Below are 6,732 nucleotides of genomic sequence, written 5' to 3' on the forward strand. Positions count from 1 at the left end.
AACAATGGCTAGTAGATAGAAGGTGCATAATATACCACATACTTGTGGAATGAGTACGTTTATCATGAATAAAAGCAAAAACTGTCATGCGGACAGCATGATACTGTTGCACAGTAGCAGGAATATAATTGGCTCTTGATCAGAACCCTTCTGAAATTAAAATGAATGCATCTAATTATCAAATTAGCCTTTTGCTCCTACTCACATCTACAAATGAACACTGCCTTTGCATTAAACTCGTCATTTCTTATTTTTCCCATATAATCAACGTATATAGGGCATGAAGAGAAATAGTGCATAAAATGTAGATACATAGAGAGAGAAAATATGAGTTAGAAACCTCAGCTTTAGTAAGGGCTGGGCCAGACAAGAGGACCAGACTGATAGTGCCCCAGTTGATATGTGCTTTGACTAATGAGTAGTTTAATTCACACCAGATTTGTGTACCCCAAAGCAAATGAATATACTACTTCTACCCTATGTCTCCCCAACAATTTGCAATTTTATCTAAGACAAACCTATTTTAGGTAGACCTGGTTAATGGGTATGAATACATACACATACATTTGTCTAAAATAATATACTGCACTTGTGAACACAATTCTTGCAAAATGTCAAAAGTTAAATATTGATTTTGACATTTTCCATAAGTTTGAAAACAAAATATTGCTTCCTAAATTCTGGTTTAATTGGTTCTGCATGAAGTACTGTCAGTTTCAGTATATGGCAGCATTGTGTGGAATTTTAGACAAACCCTGATGGTGCCCTAGAGAGAAAAGATTATCTAGTGGAAAATGTTACTGAGTGACATACAGTGGAGGGATCAGAGGATCCCTTGAGTTTTCTTCACTCAAAATTGCCTAGTGTACTTTAAGTAAAGCCATCAGTGATGTTGATATGTCAACATAATTTAATTCATAATCTTATGAGCTATTGCATTGAAATCATTAAGTAGTCTAACAAAAACCAGTATAAATGATCAGACAGTATAACTTACAAAAGCCCTAAGACTTTTGTGACCTTATGAATACAAGTAATGGACAAAAAGAATTTTCTTGAAGGAGGTTCTTGAAACAGTATCCAATTACTCATAAATCTCAACTGAGATTGACATTCATATTAAGAAAACAACAGAAGTAATTTCTCATATTAGAAATTGTTTTATGGAGGTTCATGATTATGTTTTCTAGCTTCTCTGTTAAACTTTCTTACTCAGTGAGGTTGCTATGGTTTAAAATTGGCTATCCTTAGAAAGCCAAAACAGATGAGTCACCATATAGTCAACAGTCATATTATTGGAACATAAAAGTATGTTTTTACTCTAGACATTATATGGAACATAACTGTACAATTGTTATTAAACTAACTTTTGTAAACTGCAGATTAGCATATCCACTAAAGCAAGAAACGTAAGTTGGGCAGTGGGGAGTCAAGTAGCAGTGATGTACAGGTTGTTCCAAGAATGGCTACAAAACACTTCATTGTTTTTATATTCCAGACCATTCTTTATATCTACAATCCTATGTCTACCCTCCAAAAACAGTTGCCCAACTAAGGTAACAGATTGGACCATTTCCTTTCCTGTTGCCTTGGTATCATAATTTTAGTGGGTTTTAGAAATGAAATAAACAGATGATTTTCTTCTTTATACAGAAGGAGTGTGCCAGACACCCCCACTATGCATTTAAGTATTACATTAAAAATGTTTAAAACAGAAAGAAAAAAATGACTTTGAGATATCTGCCTATGAGAAGCTTACTGTCACTTGGCTCTGTCCATCATATGTCATTTGGGAGAATTTACTCTTGTTGATTTTGTAGGACAATAAAAAATATTTGTGTGTGATATTATGATTATAAACCCTATTAACTTGAGAGTTATAGATTTATGTCCTTTGTCCTCTAAAAAGCATTGAAATTATTTAAAAATACAGTTTTCTTATACTCTGTGCTTCATTGTAGGTAGTTAAAATGTACATATTTTAAATTTTGTGCATTATACAAGTTACATGTACTAGGTACATATTTTGAATTTAATATCATCTATTGATAAATAGTAATATCAACAGCAAAAATGATAGAGATCAAAGAGTAAATGTTTCTTTTCCATTCAATAACAAATTGAAAGCTAAAAAAGTAAGGTCATAATTATGCCTAACATAATACAACTATCCTTTGTACAATCAGAAATGCACCAATCCCCAACCCAAATACTACTACATAAAGTTACAATACTTAAATGCTGATGTGAATTCAATAAATCTTATGTCACATGATACAGGAGAAAGGAAATAAAATGAAGATACTTTCTTAGTATAAGTGTATACATGCACAAACATGTTTTTATCAAAGAAAGAGAGGAAATACTCATGACAATTACCATTCTCATTTCTATAGCTGGTCACATGGTCATAGCTGGTATTGATGACTACCTTCTTCTCCTACACATTCTGTATTCCCTTTGCCTTCAGCAAGCACCTCAGCAGGTTATTGGGGTTGTTTTTTTTTTACTGTTTTTTTTTTTTTTTTGGTGGAGTAACCAGACCTTCATTCCTGAAGAGTCTGGGTCATTTGTAGTCCTGCGTAGATTGGCCTTCTGTAGTTTCCCATTGACCTTAATCACAGGGCATGATAATATTAACAGACACCCAAAATGGATCTCCTGTATTCCATGCATACTCTTCCTTACTTCAGTGGAGTAGTAGACTGATTTCATCTTGAGAGTCCAGGTCAATCACCCCAGCCAAGACTGTAAGTCCCTTCTTACCCTGTTGACTTAAAGGTAGGAGGAGCCCGAAGTGTCCATGTGGCAATCTTAACTTTCAGTTTAATGGAATCCTTGCTGTCTCCTAGTGGCAGCATTCTGAATAATTGGATACCGTTTCAAGGACCTCCTTGAAGAAAATTCTTTTTGTCCATTACTTGTATTCATAAGGTCACAAAAGTCTTAGGACTTTTGTAAATTATACTGTCTGATCATTTCTGCTGTTATTTGTTAGACTGCTTAATGACCATTTGGAACTAAGACCTCTAGGTAACCAGAACATAATGTCATGGGAACAGGAAGCAAAAACTTTTCTGGTGGATCAATAAGGGTGGTGGCGAGTGGCGCCATTTCCACTTCACCCCATTGATTCCTGAATTTGTGAATTCTGGCTATGGGAGAAAGAGTATCATATATTGGATACTGATTCAAAGCATACACAGCCTTATGAATAACTGTGTCCCAGCCTTGCAAAGTATTGTCACTTAGTGGGCATTGTAATTGTGACTTCAAAAGGCCATTCCACCATTCTGTCAATCCAGCTGCTTCAGGATGATGGGAAACATGGTAAGACCAATGAATTCCATGAGCATGAGCTCACTGCCACACTTCTTTAGTCATGAAGTGAGTGCCTTAGTCAGAGGCAATGCTGTGTGGAATATCATGTTGGTGAATAAGGCATTCCCTGAGTCCATGGATAGCAGTCTTGGCAAAAGCATTGTGTGCAGGATAGGCAAACCCATACTCCAAATAAGTGTTTATTCAAGTGAGGGCAAACCTCTGCCCTTTTCATGATAGAGGAAGTTCAATATAATCAGCCTGTCACCATGTAGCTGGCTGATCACCTTGAGGAATGGTGCCATACTGAGGGCTCAGTGTTAGTCTCCGCTGATGGCAAATTGGTACTCAGCAGAGTACATAACCAGGTCAGCCTAGGTGAGTGAAAGTTCATATTGCTGAGCACATGCATAACCTCCATCCCTGCCACCATGGCCACTTTGTTCATGGGCCCATTGGGCAATAACAGTGGTGGCTGGGGAAAGAGGCTGAGTGATGTCCACAGAACAGATCATCCTATCCACTTGATTATTGAAATCCTCCTCTGATGAAATCATCTGTTGGTGAGCACTCACATGGAGTACAAATGTCTTCATAGTTGCTGACCACCCAGAGAGGTCCATGCCCATATTTCTTCCCCAAATTTCTTTGTCACCAATTTTCCAATCGTGCTTCTTCCAAGTCCCTGATCATCCAGCCAAACTATTGACTATAGCCCATGAATCAATATACAATTGGACATCTGTCCATTTCTCCTTCCATGCAAAGTGCACAACCAGGCACACTACTTGAAGTTCTGTCCACTGGGAAGATTTTCCTTCACCACTGTCCTTCAAGGATGTCCTAGAAAGGAGCTGAATGTTGCAGCTGTCCACTTTGGGGTAGTGCCTGAATATTGTGCAGAACCATCTGTGAACCAGGCCCTAGTCTTCTCTTCCTCTGTAAACTGATCTTAGAAACCTCCCCATGAGGCCACTGGTGTAGGCTAGGGGAGAGAAGGCAGGGTGGCAGGAGTAGAGACTATGGATATTTGAGCCATTTCCTCATGTAAATTACTTGCCCCTTCAGGACCTCTTTGGGCCTGATGACATATATACCAATTCCATTGAATTCTGAAATGCTACTGTGCATGACCTATTTTATAGTTAGATGGGTCAGAAACACCCAGTTCATAATAGGCAGTTCAGGTCACCTGGTGACTTAATGACCCATAGTCAAACATTCCGTTTCCACCAAAGCCCAGTAACAGGCCAAGAGCTCTCTCTCAAAAGGAGAGTATTTATCTGCAGAAGATCACAGGGTCTTGCTCCAAAATCCTGGAGACCTCCGCTGTGATTAACCTATGGAGGTCTGCTAAAGGCGGTAAACAGCATCTCTATTGCCACTGATACCTCAAGGACCATTGGATCTGCTGAGTCGTATGGCCCAAGTGCCAGAGCAGCATGCACAGCAGCCTGGATCTGTTGCAGAGCCTTCTCCTGTTCTGGACCCCACTCAAAACTGGCATCCTTTCAGGTCACTTGATAAATGGGCTGGAGTAACACATCCAAATGAGGAATGTGTTGCCTCCAAAATCCATATAGGCCCACTAGGCATTGTTCCTCTTTCTTTGTTGTAGGAGGGGCCAAATGCAGCAACTTATCCTTCACCTAGAAGGAATATTTCAACTAGCCCCACATCACTGGATCCCTAGAAATTTTGCTGAGATAGAAGGTCCTTGACTTTTGGTCAGATTTATTTCCCATCCTCTGGCACAAAAATGGCTCAGCAGTAAGTCTAGTATGTTTGCTACTTCTTGCTGACTGGATCCAATCAGTATAATGTCATCAGTGTAAGGGACCAGTGTGATATCTTGCAAAAGTGAAAAGCAACCAAGATCTCTCTGAATAACATTGTAACATAAAGCTGGAGAGTTGATATACCACTGAGGTAGGTCAGTAAGAGTATTTTGCTGGCCTTTCCAGCTGAAGGCAAATTGTTTCCAGTGGGCCTTATGGACAGGAATGGAGAAAAAGGCATTTGCCACGTCAATAGCTACATACCAGGTACCAGAAGATGTGTCAATTTGCTCAAGCAATAAAATCGTATTTGGTATAGCAGCTGAAATTACAGTCACCACTTGGTTAAGCTTATGATAATCCACAGTCATTCTCTAAGATTCATCTGTCTTCTGCGCAGGCTAAATGGGAGAGCTGAATGGGGATGTGGTGAGAATCACTACCCCTGCATCTTCAAATTCTTTGATGGTGGCACTAATCTCCAGAAACCCTCAAGGGATGTGATATTGTTTTTGATTTACTATTTTTCTAGGTAGAGGCAGCTCTAACAGCTTCCATTTGGTCTTTCCCACCATAGTAGCCCTTACCCTACCAGTCAGAGAGCCAAAGTGGGAGTTCTGCCACTTGCTAAGTATATCTATGCCAATTATGCATTCTGGCACTGGGGAAATGAATACAGTTTGAGCCCGGAGACTCACTGGACCCACTTTAAGTCAGACCTGAGCTAAAACTCCATTAACTACCTGATCTCCATAAGCCCCTACTTTAACTGGAAGACTGCAATGACATTTTGGGCCCCCTGGAATCAACATCAGCTCAGAGTCAGTGTCCATTAGTCCCCACCTTCTTCAAGGGAACCCAGCCTCCTCTTCATTCAAGGATGTAAACTGGCTCAAGTCTGGAAATTGATAGAGAGGCCATGATTCTCTGTTTTTATACTTCAAATTAGTATTTTGTCCATTTGACTTGAAAGTGTTCTGCTTATATAAATTAAGAATGGAGTAGGCTTCCTATCAATTTCACTTCTAGGAACACTGTAATTAAATAGCCAATGCCAGAGATCTACACAAGTTAGACTATTCTGATTGCTGTTTTGCCTTTACTGTCCATTACAGTAGCTATGCCCACCCTGACTTTGACAGTTGAGCCCCACCATTTGGCCCCTGGCTCGTTGGGATCCAATTATTCCCATTGTATTTAAATTTTGTAGTTGAGTGAGTGCCATTTCCACTGTTAGATCTGACATACAGAGAAGAGCAATTACAGGGCTCTTCAAAGATGCAGGTGCTGCCCTCATAAATCTATCTCACAAGGTGTTGGTAAAGTATATATCTTCTGGACCCCCACTAGCTGGGATGAGTAGATCTAAAGTGACTAATCCACTACACCATCCCAATCCCCCTAAATTTTTGGATCCCTTCCTCTACATTAAACCAGGGGAGATCAGGCATTTCCAGCTTGCTTACAGTGGGCCATCTTTGAATCCATATTTTAGCTAAGCAAGCAAATAAACTATCAGAACCTTTTTTTAACTCCCTGAGCTGCAACGTTAAAAGCAGAGACCCTTCTTAGTGGACCAAATCAATAAATTCAGTCTGATTCATCTCTGTGTTCCTTCCACCATTATCCCACA

General features: G+C 39.5%; 1 pseudogene; it reads right to left on the minus strand.

Moving 5' to 3' along the window:
- Positions 1-3,003: 3,003 nt before the first annotated feature.
- LOC141582732 (uncharacterized) lies at positions 3,004-5,973 on the minus strand (annotated as a pseudogene).
- Between the last annotated feature and the right edge of the window lie 759 nt (positions 5,974-6,732).

This window comes from Saimiri boliviensis, chromosome X, assembly GCF_048565385.1.
Source record: "Saimiri boliviensis isolate mSaiBol1 chromosome X, mSaiBol1.pri, whole genome shotgun sequence".
Classification (NCBI taxonomy): Eukaryota; Metazoa; Chordata; class Mammalia; order Primates; family Cebidae; genus Saimiri; species Saimiri boliviensis.